The sequence below is a fragment of the Salmo salar genome, chromosome 01 (genome assembly GCF_965601325.2).
Source record: "Salmo salar chromosome 01, fSalSal1, whole genome shotgun sequence".
Taxonomy (NCBI): Eukaryota; Metazoa; Chordata; class Actinopteri; order Salmoniformes; family Salmonidae; genus Salmo; species Salmo salar.
In genome coordinates, this window is record NC_138291.1 from 89,149,699 (window position 1) to 89,167,343 (window position 17,645).

The window sequence follows — 17,645 nt, forward strand, 5'->3', positions numbered from 1 at the left end:
GAACACAGTGGCCTCCATCATTCTTATATGGAAGACGTCTGGAACCACCAAGACTCCTAGAGCAATCGGGGGAGAAGGGTCTTGGTCAGGCTGGTGACCAAGAACCCGAAGGTCACTGACAGAGCTCCTGAGGACCTCTGTGGACATTCGAGAACCTTGTAGAAACCTCAGCAGCACTCAACCAATCAGGCCTTTGAATACTTATGTAAAAAACATTTTTTTTGCTTTGTCATTATAGGGCATTGTGTTTAGTTTGACGAAGAAAAAAAACCATTTAATCCATTTAGAACAGAATTTGGAAAAAGGGGTCTGAAAATTTTCCGAATGAACTGTACCAGCAGGCTTAAAGAAACATTCAATCATATACAGTGCCTTCAGAAAGTATTCAGACCCGTTGACTTCTTCCACATTTTGTTACGTTACAGCCTCAATCTAAAATGTATTCAATTGTTTTCCCCCCATCAATCCACACACACTACCCCGTAATGACAAAGCAAAAACAGGTTTTTAGAAATTCTTCCAAATTTATTTAAAATAAAAAACTGAAATATCACATTTACATAAGAATTCAGAGCCTTTACTCAGTACTTTGTTGAAGCACCTTTGGCAGTGATTACAGCATCAGAGTCCTCTTGGGTATTGCGCTACAAGCTTGGCACACCTGTATTTGGGGAGTTTCTCCCATTCTTCTCTGGAGATCCTATCAAACTCTGTCAGGTTGGATGGGGAGCGTCTACGCACAGCCATTTTCAGGTCTCTCCAGAGATGTTCAATCAGGTTTAAGTCCAGGCTCTGGCTGGGCCACTCAAGGACATGCATGGACTTGTCCTGAAGCCACTCCTGCATTGTCTTGGCTGTTTGCTTAGGGTTGTTGTCCTGTTGGAAGGTGAACCTTCACCCCAGTCTGAGGTCCTGAGCGCTCTGGGGCAGGTTTTCATAAAGGATCTCTCTGTACTTTGCTCGGTTCTTCTTTGCCTCAATCCTGACATGTCTTCCAGTTCATGCAGATGAAAAACATCCCCACAGCATGATACTGCCACCAACATGCTTCACAGTAGGGATGGTGCCAGGTTTCCTCCAGACATGACGCTTGGCATTCAGGCCAAAGAGTTCAATCTTGGTTCCATCAGACCAGAGAATCTTGTTTCTCATGGTCTGAGAGTCCTTTAGGTGCCTTTTGGCAAACTCCAAGCTGCTGTCATGTGTCTTTTACTGAGGAGTGGCTTCTGTCTGGCCACTTTACCATAAAGGCCTGATTGGTGGAGTGCTGCAGAGATGGTTGTCCTCCTAGAAGGTTCTCCCATCTCCAGAGGAACTCTGGAGCTCTGTCAGAGTGACCATCAGGTTCTTGGTCACCTCCCTGACTAAGGCCCTTCTCCCCTGATTGCTCAGTTTGGCCTGACAGCCAGCTCTAGGAAGAGTCTAGGTGGTTCCAATCTTCTTCCATTTAAGGATGATGGAGGCCAATGTGTTCTTGGGGACCTTAAATGCTGCAAAAATGTTTTGCTACCCTTCCCCAGATCTGTGCCTCGACACAATCATGTCTCGCTGCTCTACGGACAAATCATTCGACCTCATGACTTGGTTTTTGCTCTGACAACTGTGAGACCTTATATAGACAGGTGTGTTCCTTTCCAAATCATGTCCAATCAATTGAATTTACCACACATGAACTCCAATCAAGTTATAGAAACATCAAGGATGATCAATGGAAACAGGATCCACCTGAGCTCAATTATCATAGCAAAGGATCTGAATACTTATGTAAATAAGGTATGTTAATTTTTATTACATTTGCGAAAATTAAATAAACTTTTGGCTTTGTGATTATGGGGTATTGTGTGGAGATTGCTGAGGATTTGTATTTATTTAATCCATTTTAGAATAAGGCTGTCAACGTAACAACATGTGGAAAAAGGTCAAGGGGCCTGATTACTTTCCGAAGACACTGTACTTTTCATAGAAACCCAAATAAATGCATGTAGATAGAAAGGGGGGGGGGGTGTCATGTGCATATTAGCCAATACAGATGGCATAGCCTACACATATAGCATACCTTGCAATATAAACTTCTCTAAAAACAGTTGTACAAAGTGCTCTGTAATAAGATAATGAGTGTTCTAAACCAGATGAGTGGCATGCATAATGTTGGATGCACTGGAATATAAGGTATGGGGAATAATAAAGAGCCTGTAGGATTATAGAAAAAGCAGTTGGGAAAGGAATGTGAAATACTAAATGCTAAATGTGAGTATATTTAAGTGTTTAAATTATTAACTTTCCTACTAACCTAAAAGTTGTCAGTGCCAAAGTCTTGCCAATCCATTCATTATTCTACTAATCATGACAGTGTGAGACAGGTTTTCCATCATGTACGTTTCATGCATATGAATTCAAACAAATAACACCACCATCACCATCAGAAAGACAAATAGCAAAGGTGTCTCAGGCAGTATTTTAAATATCGAAATATAGTGAACCTAATATTAAGTTGCACCCCTTTTGCCCTCAGAACAGCCTCAATTTGTCGGGGCATGGACTCTTCAAGGTGACAAAAGTTGGCCCATGTTGACTCCAACGCTTCCCAGTTTTGTCAAGTTGGATGGATGTCCTTTAGGTGGTGGAACATTCTTGATACACACAGGAAACGGTTGAGCATGACAACCCAGCAGTGTTGCAGTTCTTGACAAACAAACCGGTGCGCTTGTCACCTACTACAATATCCCATTCAATGGCACTTAAATCTGTTGTTTTGCCCATTTACCCTCTGAATGGCACACATACACAAGCCATGTCTCAATTGTCTCAAGGCTTTAAAATCCTTCTTTAAACTGTCTCCTCCCCTACATCTACACTGATTGAAGTGGATTTAACAAGTGGCATCAATAATCAACTGGATTCACCTGGTCAGTCTGTCATGGAGAGAGCAGGTGTTCATGTTTGTACACTCAGTGTATATCAAGTGCCATGGGAGGCACAATCTTACAATACTGCAGTCCATAAATGAGCGCTTTACAATCTACGCCAAAAGCCTGGACTTCTGATGGAGACCATCAAACTGTCATCAACTCATGCAACCCTTTCTCTCCAGGAGCATGTTGTGTGCCCAGGCCCCAAAGGCGTATCGGAAGGATCCCCCCTGGTCACTAATGTAACTGACCGATGTAGAGAGCGACAAGTGCCCTAGCAGAATGCAATCTAAGCCGTGTGTGGTCCAGAGACGAGAACTCTCATCTATGGCCCATGTCAAACTCATTCCATGGAGGGCTGAGTGTCTGTGGGTTTTCGCTCCTCCCTTGATGAATTAAGGTCACTAATTAATAAAGAACTCCCCTCGCCTGGTTGTCTAGGTCTTAATTGAAAACAAAAACACACAGATACTAGGCCCTCTGTGGAATGAGTTTTACACTCCTGATCTATTTCAAAAGCCTGGGCTCCTGACAGGAACAATAGAATTCTCTCCACTGCATGTTACAATAGTAAAATAATCTGTCACCTGCTAAACTGATTCAATAATGAATTTAGTCTTTGAGATGCTCAAACAAGCACGTATATTTGTAGTTGGAGTTATTCAACTCTAAAATGCATTAGACTGTCTAAAACTAAACGCACAAACAAAAGACAACAGGCAAATGCATATATGGTCTCAATGTCTAATGATGGAAAGCCTAGTTCAAAATGCAGTAGGATGGTTCTCACATGCGAGTGAACCAGCCCAAGCTTGGTGAACAGCACTTGGTTGATCTCTGGGAGCAGGACACATGGAAGCTGAATAGATCATGTGAGACAAAAGTGCAAGACAAGAATGAATAAAAGAAATCACAGAAAAGGAATGTAAATTGTGAGCTAGAAATTGAACCTCCTGACAGTCTGAGGCAGGGTGCTCCGCAATCATCCTACTCCAACTATTGACAGGGATAATGTGTCATTTCTTATTTGTCAGTCTGAATTAAATGAGTGGGTCCTGCCTTGATGACTATGAGATTTACACTACTTGTCCATTAGATTTTTGTAGTCCTAAATTATTACTTGGAATACACTGATAGCTAAAACGCTCCTTGCCCCAGAATGACATTAGCTAGTGATACAGCCATCTGCTCCTGCTTGCAAGCAACTGATATACTTGTTGGAACTAGCTAGTTAAGTAGCAAGCTAGCTAAATAACTACGGTTGCTGTGTTCTAAATTGGGAGTGATTTTATAGCTTGCATTGATGGTATCAATATCATAACCGCCATCGATAAGAGACAATACTGTGCAGCCGTCTTCATCGACCTGGCCAAGGCTTTCGACTCTGTCAATCACTGCATTCTTATCCGCAGACTCAACAGCCTTGGTTTCTCAAATGACTGCCTCGCCTGGTTCACCAACTACTTCTCAGACAGAGTTCAGTGTGTCAAATCGGAGGGCCTGTTGTCCGGACCTCTGGCAGTCTCTATGGGGGTGCCAAAGGGTTCAATTCTCGGGCCAACTCTCTTCTCTGTATACGTCAATGATGTCGCTCTTGCTGCGGGTGATTCGATACACCTCTATGCAGACGACACCATTCTGTATACATCTGGCCCTTCTTTGGACACTGTGTTAACAAACCTCCAGACGAGCTTCAACGCCATACAACACTCCTTCCGTGGCCTCCAACTGCTCTTAAATGCTAGTAAAATGAAATGCATGCTCTTCAACCGATCGCTGCCCGCCCCGCCCGACTAGCATCACTACTCTGGACGGTTCTGACTTAGAATATGTGGACAACTACAAATACCTAGGTGTCTGGCTAGACTGTAAACTCTCCTTCCAGACTCATATTAAGCATCTCCAATCCAAAAATTATATCTAGAATCGGCTTCCTATTTTGCAACAAAGCCTCCTTCACTCACGCCTGCAAACATACCTTCGTAAAACTGAATATCCTACCGATCCTTGACTTTGGCGATGTCATTTACAAAATAACCTCCCAACACACTACTCAGCAAACTGGATGCAGTCTATCACAATGCCATCCGTTTGTCACCAAAGCCCCATATACTACCCACCACTGCGACCTGTATGCTCTCGTTGGCTGGTCCTCGCTACGTATTCGTCGCCAAACCCACTGGCTCCAGGTCATCTATAAGTCTTTGCTAGGTAAAGCTCCACCTTATCTCAGCTCACTGGTCACCATAGCAGCACCCACCCATAGCACGAGCTCCAGCAGGTATATTTCACTGGTTATCCCCAAAGCCAACACCTCCTTTGGCCACCTTTCCTTCCAGTTCTCTGCTGCCAATGACTGGAACGAATTGCAAAATTAAAAAAATAATAATAATTGCTGAAGTTGGAGACATATCTCCCTCTCTAACTTTAAGAATCAGCTATCTGAGCAGCTTACCGATCGCTGCAGCTGTACAGAGCCCATCCAATCAACTACCTACCTACCTCATCCCCATATTTGTTTTTCTGCTCTTTTGCACATCAGTATTTCTACTTGCACATTCTCATCTGCATATCTATCACTCCAGTGTTAATTGCTAAATTGTAATTACTTCACCACTATTGGCCTATTTATTGCCTTACTTCCTTACCTCATTTGCACACACTGTATACAGATTTTTTTAATTGTGTTATTGACTGTACTTTTGTTTATCCCAAGTGTAACTCTGTGTTGTTTTTGTCACACTGCTTTGCTTTATCTTGGCCAGGTCGCAGTTGTAAATGAGAACTTGCTCTCAATTGGCCTACCTGGTTAAATAAAGGTGACATTTAAAAAAAAAAATATACGTTTCTGTAACTAAATAGTTAGTATTTTTCTTGTTGTAATCTAATTGATAACAGTTTGTCTGACGTAGATCTGTCTACTACCTAAATACGGATAACGTGATTGGCAGATGTGATCAGCAGAACTAATACCAAAGATGTGTCATACTTAAGCCAAGAGACCCCAGCCCGTTGTTCCAAATGGGTCATTTGAGTCATAGTTGGTAGACCAAGCAAGGTGGGCAGAGCCAAGCATGAGCTAGCAAGATCCTATTTGCGCATTCTACAACTATTTGCATATTTATGTTATGGAACGCCTACTCTGAAGTGAGCGTGTGCAATAACTAACTCAATTTGCCTTGGTACTCCTAAACACATTTTTTTAAACTTTGACAAATGGTAAAGTCCATTCTGTTCGTAACATATTATAGTTTTGGGAACAGAAAACTGTAGATCAAATGTTTCATCGGTGAGAAAATGTGCAGAATGTTGGCCAAAATCCACCTCTTCCATCTTCTCCCATATTTGGTAGCGAATGGAAACGCCAAGCGGATGCTTCACAATTATACATCCGGTGAAATCTGTCTCTCTGTTCTATCTGTGATAGTAACGTACCATGAAATTACGAGTTGGTCGGTTTTACAGTTTAGTACTCTGCGGCGTTTGCCTGTCCAACTAGCGAAAATAAAAGTAAGTATTTTGAAAAAATGTAAATATTGACATTGCCAACAAACTGATATGTTTATAAGAAATACATATGCACAAAATGTAAAAAACAACTCCTCTCTCTGATCGATCGTCTTGAAGAAAGCTTACGTTATCATTCATGTAACAGCCCACAACCAAGTAATACATTTTATCATCGTGAGTAGTCATCGCAGTTCATTGTAAGTTTAAGGTCGCTAAATTAACTAGCAACCATACATTAGTTAGCTAATTTACATTGACAACATGACAAGTCATCTGCTTGAGGCTACTAATAGGTAACTACTTAGCATAGCGGCTGTGTTGGTGAGCTACTCATTCGATCAAACCGTTTGAGCCAAACCATCACTAAAAACAAAAATAATCCGTAAAATAATCAGTAACAGGTAAAATATCTATAACGTTAAGTAATTATGGCTAACTAGCTATATCAAGATATGGCTAACCAGCTACATCTTTAGATATGGCTGTTTACTTAAGTACTGGCTAGCAATTTACCCCGGTTGTGTTGGCTAACGTATGCTCGAAACTCTAGCTTGCAAGCTATCAAATATAATTGGAAGTCATTTGCCAGGCCTCGATTTGGTGAGTTTTCCCGTTATTTCAATAAAAGGGCTAGATCTCACCTGCACACTTCACCGTTCCCCTCAGTTTATTTCATTGACGTATGTTAATGGTTTTGCTATGTTGAAATACTTCAGGTGATCGAGCTTTAAAGAAGTGAGTAGCGGTGGCTATCTGAGCGCTGCCATGTCGTTGCTTGGCTCCACAGAGACACGTGGGGAGGAGCTGCTATTTGGATTCCCACAATGCAAAGCGATAAAAGGTTTTCGTTTTAGCCTACAAATGTCGCAAAAGCGTTTAACATGAGATTTTGTTAAAATGTTTCATATAATCCATAAAGATTTATGCCCTTGTCGCGATTTCCAACTCACTGGACTGGATTGCCAAAGTAGATAGCCCGCGATCCGAAAAATGTTCCTGACAGCGGTGGGATTCGAACCCACGCCCCCGAAGAGACTGGAGCCTTAATCCAGCGCCTTAGACCGCTCGGCCACGCTATCATGTACCAGTAATTCTGAATATGACAAGATTCATAAATGTTGTAAAATGACTTCGAGTCAGCAGTTCCAAAGATGTGACATGACACATCGCATCAGTCCGCTAAGTATGGTTATGGTATTTAAGTGATACTGCCGGAAAAGCATGTGTTTGGAGGATGTATTGGCACCGGTCGATGGCCGGGTTGTGCCGAAAAGCTCCCCCTGCAAGAACCCCGCCCCCTTTCGCGTGAACGCGCACGCACTCAAATTTCTGAACACGTTAGCCTGCGTTTCATTTAATTATTTATGTCGGTTTGATCGCGGGGAGGCACCGGTAATGTCTGAGGTTTTCGATTTGGCTATTTGTTTCAAGTGTATTAGTATAAATAAATATCTTTGCTAAAATTCGTCATCTTCCATGTCTTATTCGACTAGAAGTTGTTCTGAAATGTTTATTGCTTGCCTACATTTTACTCCCTCTTCAATGTTTAATATAAAGTTAAACTAGTAATATCATCAACCATGTGTATTTAACTAGTGATTATGTTAAGATTGATTGTTTTTTTATAACATAAGTTTAATACTCGCTAGCAACTTACCATGGCTCCTTGCTGCCTGCACTCACGTAACAGGTGGTCAGCCTGCCGCACAGTCTCCTCGTGGATTGCAATATAATCGGCCATAATCGGGGCCAAAAATGCAGATTACCGATTGTTATGAAAACTAGAAATCGGCCCTAATTAAATCGGCCCTAAAACCCACCGTCGCTGGACCAGACAGGACTGGCAAAAAGTGCTCTTCACCGACGAGTAGCGGTTTTGTCTCACCAGTGGTGATGGTCGGATTCGCGTTTATCGTCGAAGGAATGAGCATTACACCGAAGCCTGTACTCTGGAGCAGGATCGATTTGGAGGATGGCTGGTGTGTTTACGGACATATTCAACCAATCCCTATCCAGTCTGTTGTCTCCACATGCTTCAAGATGGCCACCATTGTTCCTGTTCACAAGAAAGCTAAGGTAACTGAACTAAATGACTATCGCCCTAATGCACTCACTTCTGTCATCATGAAGTGCTTTGAGAGACTAGTCAAGGATCATATCAACTCCACCCTACCTGATACCCTAGACCCACTCCAATTTGTTTACCGCCCCAATAGGTCCACTGACGATGCAATCGCCATCACACTGCACACTCCCCTATCCCATCTGGACAAGAGGAATACCTATGTAAGAATGCTGTTCATTGACTACAGCTCAGCATTTAACACCATAGTACCCTCCAAGCTCATCATTAAGCTCGGGGGCCCTGGGTCTCGACCCCGCACTGTGCAACTGGGTCCTGGACCTTCTGACGGGCTGCCCCGAGGTGGTGAAGGTAGGAAACCGCATCTCCATCCCGCTGATCCTCAACACTGGGGCCCCGCAAGGGTGCATTCTCAGCCCTCTCCTGTACTCCCTGTTCACCCATGACTGCGTGGCCATGCACGCTTCCAACTCAATCATCAAGTTTGCAGACAACTCTACAGTGGTAGGCCTGATTACCAATAATGACGAGACGGTCTACAGGGAGGAGGTGACGGCCCTCGGAGTGTGGTGTCAGGAAAATAACCTCTCACTCAACGTCAACAAAACAAAGGAGATGATCGTGGACTACAGGAAACAGCAGCGTGAGCACCCCCCATCCACATCGACAGTAGTGGAGGAGGTGGAAAGTTTAAGTTTCTCGGCGTACACATCACGGACAAACTGAAATGGTCCACCCACACAGACAGTCTGGTGAAGAAGGCGCAACAGTGGCTCTTCAACCTCAGGAGGCTGAAGAAATTTGGCTTGTCATCTAAAACACTCACAAACTTTTACAGTTGCACAATCGAGAGCATCCTGTCGGGCTGTATCACCACCTGGTACTGCAATTGCAAGGCTCTCCAGAGGGTAGTGCGGTCTGCACAACGCATCACCGGGGGCAAACTACCTGCCCTCCAGGACACCTACAGCACCCGATGTCACAGGAAGGCCAAAAAGATCATCAAGGACAACAACCACCCGTGCCACTGCCTGTTCACCCCTCTATCATCCAGAAGGCGAGGTCAGTATAGGTGCATCAAGCTGGGACCAAGAGACTGAAAAACAGCTTCTATCTCAAGGCCATGAGACTGTTAAACAGCCATCACTAACATAGAGAGGCTGCTGCCAACATACAGACTCAAATCTCTGGCCACTTAAATAAATGGACTTAATAAAGGTACCACTAGTCACTTTTAATAACGCCACTTTAATAATGTTTACGTATCCTACATTACTCATCCCATATGTGTATATACTGTATTCTATACCATCTACTGCATCTTGCCTATGCCACACGCCATCGCTCATCCATATATTTATATGTACGTATTCTATTCATCCCTTTACATTTGTGTATTTTGGTAGTTGTTGTGAATTTGTTAGATTACTTGTTAGATATTACTGCATAGTCGGAACTAGAAGCACAAGCATTTCGCTACACTCACATTAACATCTGCTAACCATGTGTATGTGACCAATAAAATTGGATTTGATTTGAGGTGGAGGGCCCGTCATGGTCTGGGGCGGTGTGTCACAGCATCATCGGACTGAGCTTGTTGTCATTGCAGGCAATCTCAACGCTGTGCGTTACAGGGAAGACATCCTCCTCCCTCATGTGGTACCCTTCCTGCAGGCTCATCCTGACATGACCCTCCAGCATGACAATGCCACCAACCATACTGCTCGTTCTGTGCGTGATTTCCTGCAAGACAGGAATGTCAGTGTTCTGCCATGGCCAGCGAAGAGCCTGGATCTCAAGCCCATTGAGCACGTCTGGGACCTGTTGAATCGGAGGGTGAGGGCTAGGGTCATTCCCCCCAGAAATGTCTGGGAACTTGCAGGTGCCTTGGTGGAAGAGTGGGGTAACATCTCACAGCAAGAACTGGCAAATCTGGTGCAGTCCATGAGGAGTAGATGCACTGCAGTACTTAATGCAGCTGGTGGCCACACCAGATACTGACTGTTACTTTTGATTTTGACCCCTCCTTTGTTCAGGGACACATTATTCAATTTATGTTAGTCACATGTCTGTGGAACTTGTTCAGTTTACGTCTCAATTGTTGAATCTTGTTATGTTCATACAAATATTTACACATGTTAAGTTTGTTGAAAATAAACACATTTGACAGTGAGAGGCCGTTTATTTTTTTGCTGAGTATGTATTTTGATAGATACAAATTATGCTGATTCATTATTGACTGGCTGAGAAAAGCTGCCTGTCTGTCTGGCAGGATTTCCCAAAGGTTTTTTGTCTTAGCACTACACAGCTGATTCAAATAACCAACTCATCAAGAGAGGCAGACAGCAAGGTTTATACAAATCTCCACTATTAAAAACCAATTGCTAGTCTAAAAGTGTATCACTACAGTGTGGCACTATAGTCCCTGGTTCGAATCCAGGCTGTATCAGGACCTAGGATCAAGGGAGCCATTAAAGTGTTTTAGTGCTATATCTCTTGACACAATGATGAAAATAATCATGGCCTCTAAACCTTCAAGCTGCATACTGGACCCTATTCCAACTAAACTACTGAAAGAGCTGCTTTCTGTGCTTGGCCCTCCTATGTTGAACATAATAAACGGCTCTCTATCCACCGGATGTGTATCAAACTCACTAAAAGTGGCAGTAATAAAGCCTCTCTTGAAAAAGCCAAATCTTGACCCATAAATTATAAAAAACTATATTGAATCTTCCATTCTTCTCAAAAATGTTAGAAAAGGCTGTTGCGCAGCAACTCACTGCCTTCCTGAAGACAAACAATGTATACGAAACGCTTCAGTCTGGTTTTAGACCCCATCATAGCACTGAGACTGCACTTGTGAAGGTGGTAAATGACCTTTTAATGGCGTCTGACCTAGTGCTGCTTTTGATACCATCGATCACCACATTCTTTTGGAGAGATTGGAAACACAAATTGGTCTACATGGACAAGTTCTGGCCTGGTTTAGGTCTTATCTGTCGGAAAGATATCAGTTTGTCTCTGTGAATGGTTTGTCCTCTGACAAATCAACTGTAAATTTCGGTGTTCCTCAAGGTTCCGTTTTAGGACCACTATTGTTTTCACTATATATTTTACCTCTTGGGGATGTCATTCGAAAACATAATGTTAAATTTCACTGCTATGCGGATGACACACAGCTGTACATTTCAAAGAAACATGGTGAAGCCCCAAAATTGCCCTCGCTAGAAGCCTGTGTCTCAAAAATAAGGAAGTGGATGGCTGCAAACTTTCTACTTTTAAACTCGGACAAAACAGAGATGCTTGTTCTAGGTCCCAAGAAACAAAGAGATCTTCTGTTGAATCTGACAATTAATCTGGATGGTTGTACAGTCGTCTCAAATAAAACTGTGAAGGACCTCGGCGTTACTCTGGACCCTGATCTCTCTTTTGAAGAACATATCAAAACTGTTTCAAGGACAGCTTTTTTCCATCTACGTAACATTGCAAAAATCAGAAACTTTCTGTCCAAAAATGACGCAGAAAAATTAATCCATGCCTTTGTTACTTCTAGGTTGGACTACTGCAATGCTCTACTTTCCGGCTACCCGGATAAAGTACTAAATAAACTTCAGTTAGTGCTAAATACGGCTGCTAGAATCCTGACTAGAACCAAAAAATTTGATCATATTACTCCAGTGCTAGCCTCCCTACACTGGCTTCCTGTTAAGGCAAGGGCTGATTTCAAGGTTTTACTGCTAACCTACAAAGCATTACATGGGCTTGCTCCTACCTATCTTTCTGATTTGGTCCTGCCGTACATACCTACACGTACGCTACGGTCACAAGACGCGGGCCTCCTAATTGTTCCTAGAATTTCTAAGCAAACAGCTGGAGGCAGGGCTTTCTCCTATAGAGCTCCATTTTATGGAATAGTCTGCCTACCCATGTGAGAGACGCAGACTCCGTCTCAACCTTTAAGTCTTTACTGAAGACACATCTTTTCAGTAGGTCCTATGATTAAGTGTAGTCTGGCCCAGGGGTGTGAAGGTGAACGGAAAGGCTGGAGCAACGAACCGCCCTTGCTGTCTCTGCCTGGCCGGTTTCCCCTCTTTCCACTGGGATTCTCTGCCTCTACCCCTATTACGGGGGCTGAGTCACTGGCTTACTGGTGTTCTTCCATGCCGTCCCTGGGAGGGGTGCGTCACTTGAGTGGGTTGAGTCACTGACGTGGTCTTCCTGTCTGGGTTGGCGCCCCCCCTTGGGTTGTGCCATGGCGGAGATCTTTGTGGGCTATACTCGGCCTTGTCCCGGGATGGTATGTTGGTGGTTGGAGATATCCCTCCAGTGGTGTGGAGGCTGTGCTTTGGCAAAGTGGGTGGGGTTATATCCTACCTGTTTGGCCCTGTCCGGGGGTTTCATCGGATGGGGCCACAGTGTCTCCTGACCCCTCCTGTCTCAGCCTCCAGTATTTATGCTGCAGTAGTTTATGTGTCGGGGGGCTAGGGTCAGTCTGTCACATCTGGAGTATTTCTGTTGTCTTTTCCGGTGTCCTGTGTGAATTTAAATATGCTCTCTCTAATTCTCTCTTTCTCTCTTTCTTTCTTTCTCTCTCTCGGAGGACCTGAGCCCTAGGACCATGCCTCAGGACTACCTGGCTTGATGAGTCCTTGCTATCCCCAGTTCACCTGGCCGTGCTGCTGCTCCAGTTCCAACTGTTCTGCCTGCAGCTATGGAACCCTGACCTGTTCACCGGACGTGCTACCTGTCCCAGACCTGCTGTCCCAGACCTGCTGGAACCCTGACCTGTTCACCGGACGTGCTACCTGTCCCAGACCTGCTGTTTTCAACTCTCTAGAGACAGCAGGAGTGGTAGAGATACTCTCAAAGATCGGCTATGAAAAAGCCAACTGACACTTACTCTTGTGTTACTGACTTGTTGCACCCTCGACAACTACTATGATTATTATTATTTGACCATGCTGGTCATTTATGAACATTTGAACATCTTGGCCATGTGCTGTTATAATCTCCACCTGGCACAGCCAGAAGAGGACTGGCCACCCCTCATAGCCTGGTTCCTCTCTAGGTTTCTTCCTAGGTTTTGGCCTTTCTAGGGAGTTTTTCCTAGCCACCGTGCTTCTACACCTGCATTGCTTGCTGTTTGGGGTTTTAGGCTGGGTTTTTGTACAGCACTTTGAGATATCAGCTGATGTAAGAAGGGCTATATAAATACATTTGTTTTGATTTGATATCTCATCCGGCCGTGATTGGGAGTCCCATAGGGCGGCGTACAATTGGCCCAGCGTCGTCCGGGTTTGGCCGGGGTAGGCCATCATTGTAATTAAGAATTTGTTCTTAACTGCCTTGCCTAGTTCAATAATGGTTAAATAAAAAATAAAAGAAATAGGAGATAATGTCTAGATGCTTTTTACAGTGGAGATTAAGTTTATACATTGTCTGGCTAGGTTGATGATACTGGATAGCACAGTGAGATGGAACAGAGTAAATAGGAATTTAGCAGGTAATTTGTGGAATAGACACCGGCTGGAATGCAGTTTTAACCAATCAGCGTCCAGGATTAGACCCACCTGTGTATAATTAAGCAATAAGGCCTGAGGAGGTGTGGTATTTTTTTAATACATATCAGTTTGCAAACAATGTAAAAAAACAAACAATATTGAGTTAATAAAGCCGCATACAAGTATGGTCTCTTTTTTTGCTTTCTTGAGTAAGGCATCTCCAAAATGCAGGTGTTTCAGCCTAGATCAGTGCTTTCTGTGGTGGGGCAGCCAGCGGAAATACACAGTGTACGGGTTGGTAATGTTCTCTAGTTGCGCCGTGATTGGTTCAGTGTTCTGTTACTCATGGGGACACTACGTCACCACAAAATCTACGGGAAGAGCTTGAAAATTCAAGCCCCTTGGGTGCTGCCATAGAGTTACATTAGAAGTGCCCATACAAGAAGGCTCAAAGTCATTGGCCACAGATAAAATGACATATCTACAGTAGCTTTGATTGGACTGATCATGTAAGCATTATACTTTCAAAATCTTAGCTAGCAAGCTAGCAGTGATCATCATGAATCAAGTTGACAATCTACTAGCAAATCCGTTTCAATCCTTGTCATATGAAGAGAAATTAGAGATAAAATGTCTCTGTGCTCATCGGCCATTGGACATAAACATTACACAAGTCGGAAATTGCAAATTCAAACATGAGTGGTTTGGAAGGAAGAAGTGGCTAACTGCAAGTATCTCAAAGCAATCACTATTTTGCTTCCCCTACCTGCTATTCAGTGGAGAGGGTGTGTGGTTTAAGTCTGGGTTTAAGGATTTAATAGAGCTGTGGAAAGGGTCTCAAAGCATGAGAATTGTGCTTTAGCTAAAGCTATAGCAAAGGAGGTGTCTGAGACTCCTTTTGTATCTGTACAGCAGACAAGACCACTGACGTCTCCTGTAAATCACACATGGTAATAGTGCTGCGCTACATGTTACCAGAACACAGTGTGTGTGAGAGGTTTTTGTGGAGGTGAAGGACAAAACTGGTGTTGGCCTCTCCAACACCATCAAACAAGTCCTAGTGCCACTGAATATCAAAAAGAAGCTGGTTGCACAAACCTTCGACAGGGTAGCGGTGTTGAGTGGTAATGTATGTGGTGTCCAGACGCTACTGAAGGATTCCTTTCCGACCACAGGACTCCAGTGTGCTACCAAGCTATGACCTGTGGGCAACCAAGAGAAGTTGAAAAGGGAGCTGTTCACTGGCTACCGGCATCCTGAGCTGCACACTGGAAAGATAGCACTTTCTTTATTGAAATCACTATACGAGAACAACCTGCAGGAGGCCTTGTCTGAGATGGTCTCTCTTCTCAAAATCATCATCACCACTCCGATGACAACCGTCGAGTCAGAGAGAAACTTTTCCACCCTTAAAAGGATAAAAATCTTCATACGCAACTCTATGGGCTAGAAAAAGTTAAATGCATTGGCCTTGCTGTCAATCCAGCATGACTTCATCCAGAGAATGCCAGACTTTGATGACAAAGTGATTGAGAAGTTTGCCCACAAGAAGGACCGCCGTGCCAACTTCCTGTTCAAGTGAGCACAGCATAACAAATAGGTCTAGTATGCTGCTGCATAAGTGATGTAATATGCCAGGGAGATATGTATACTGTAGGTAAGAAAGTAATACTAAGTGTATGTTGGGTGGTATTTGGTATTTTATTAGGATCCCCATTAGCTGTTGCAAAAGCAGCAGCTACTCTTTCTGGGGTCCACACAAAACATGAAACATAATACAGAATGACATAATACAGAACATCATTAGACAAGAACAGCTCAAGGACAGAACTACATACATTTTTAAAAAGACACGTAGCCTACATATCAATGCATACACACAAACTAGGTCAAATAAGGGAGAGGCGTTGTGCCACGAGGTGTTGCTTTATCTGTTTTTTGAAACCAGGTTTGCTGTTTATTTGAGCAATACTGTATGTTTTCTTGAATTTGTTCTGGATTTGGGGACTGTGAGAAGACCCCTTGTGGCATGTCTGGTGGGGTAAGTGTGTGTGTCAGAGCTGTGTGTAAGTTGACTATGCAAACAATTTGGGATTTTCAACACAATAATGTTTTTTATAAAAAGAAGTGCTGCAGTCAGTCTCTCCTCAACTCTTAGCCAAGAGAGACTGGCATGCATAGTATTTATATCAGCCCTCTGATTACAATTAAGAGCAAAATGTGCCGCTCTGTTCTGGGCCAGCTGAAGCTTAACTAGGTCTTTCCTTGCAGCACTGGACCACACGACTGCACAATAATCAAGATTAGACAAAACTAGAGCCTGCAGAACTTGCTTTTTGGAGTGTGGTGGTTCGAGCCCTCAATGCTGATTGGCTGACAGTCATGGTATATCAGACCGTATACCAAAGGTATGATAAAACATTTACTTTTACTGCTCTACTTACATTGATAACCAGTTTACAATAGCAATAAGGTACCTCGGCGGTTTGTGATGTATGGCAGATATACCACAGCTAAGGGTTATGTCCAGGCACTCCGCGTTGCACCTTCGAACAGCTCTTAGCTGTGGCCATATACCATTGGCCATATACCATACCTCCTTGGGCTTTATTGCTTAAATAGTCCAGGCTACTCTGGCCCATTCATAACCCCAGTGTTCATTCCCCTCCATCGTCATTCAGTAGCCTTGGCAGCCGATAGTGACCTCTGGATCTGCACTATCTAGCGGTTGCTACTGGCTGCCTAGGCTAGTCATTAAGGAGATTTGATCTTCCATGAATCTGGCACACAATACTAATATATATTATAAAAAATATACAGTACCAGTCAAAAGTTTAGACACACCTACTCATTCAACGGTTTTTCAACATTGTAGAATAATAGTTAAGACATCAAAACTATGAAATAACACATGGAATGGTGTAGTCACCAAAAAAGTGTTAAATAAATCAAAATATATTTAATATTTGAGATTCTTCAAAGTAGCCACCCTTTTTATTTGCATTTTTTTATTTCACCTTTATTTAACCAGGTAGGCTAGTTGAGAACAAGTTTTCATTTACAACTGCGACCTGGCCAAGATAAAGCAAAGCAGTGCGACACAAACAACACAGAGATACACATGGAATAAACAAACATATAGTCAATAATACAATAGAAAAAGTCTATATACAGTGTGTGCAATTGAGGTAGGATAAGGTAAGGCAATAAATAGGCCACAGTGGTGAAATAATTACAATATAGCAATTAAACACAGGAGTGATAGATGTGCAGAAGATGGATGTGCAAGTAGAGATACTGGGGTGCAAAGGAGCCAAATAAATAAATAACAGTATGGGGATGAGGTAGTTGGATGGGCTATTTACAGATGGGCTATGTGCAGTGATCTGTGAGCTGCTCTGACAGCTGGTGCTTAAAGTTAGTGAGGGAGATATGAGTTTCCAGCTTCAGTGATTTTTGCAGTTCGTTCCAGTCATTGGCAGCAGAGAACTGGAAGGAAAGGCGGCCAAAGGAGGAATTGGCTTTGGGGGTGACCAGTGAAATATACCTGCTGGAGCGCGTGCTACGGGTGGGTGCTGCTATGGTGACCAGGAGCTGAGATAAGGCAGGGCTTTACCTAGCAAAGATTTATAGATGACCTGG

At 43.3% G+C, this 17,645-nt stretch overlaps 1 protein-coding gene, 1 long non-coding RNA gene and 1 other non-coding gene across 5 annotated transcripts in view; 1 reads left to right on the plus strand and 2 right to left on the minus strand.

Moving 5' to 3' along the window:
• LOC106609017 (RNA polymerase III subunit E) overlaps positions 1-7,606 on the minus strand; it is a 27,375-nt gene extending 19,769 nt beyond the window's left edge. Inside the window, exon 1 of one of the 3 annotated variants that reach the window (XM_014207354.3) lies at positions 7,370-7,606. The gene's annotated coding sequence lies outside the window, so the exon portion shown is untranslated. Of the gene's footprint in view, positions 1-7,060; positions 7,344-7,369 lie in introns of those variants that run through there. The other 2 variants (XM_014207346.3, XM_014207361.3) reach the window with 2 other exon arrangements.
• Positions 6,326-14,188, plus strand: LOC145880044 (uncharacterized). Its single transcript, XR_014392943.1, has 2 exons — positions 6,326-6,419; positions 13,103-14,188. It is a non-coding gene; the product is annotated as an uncharacterized LOC145880044 (long non-coding RNA).
• trnal-aag (transfer RNA leucine (anticodon AAG)) lies at positions 7,417-7,498 on the minus strand. The gene has a single exon. It is a non-coding gene; the product is annotated as a tRNA-Leu (tRNA).
• Positions 14,189-17,645: the final 3,457 nt, after the last annotated feature.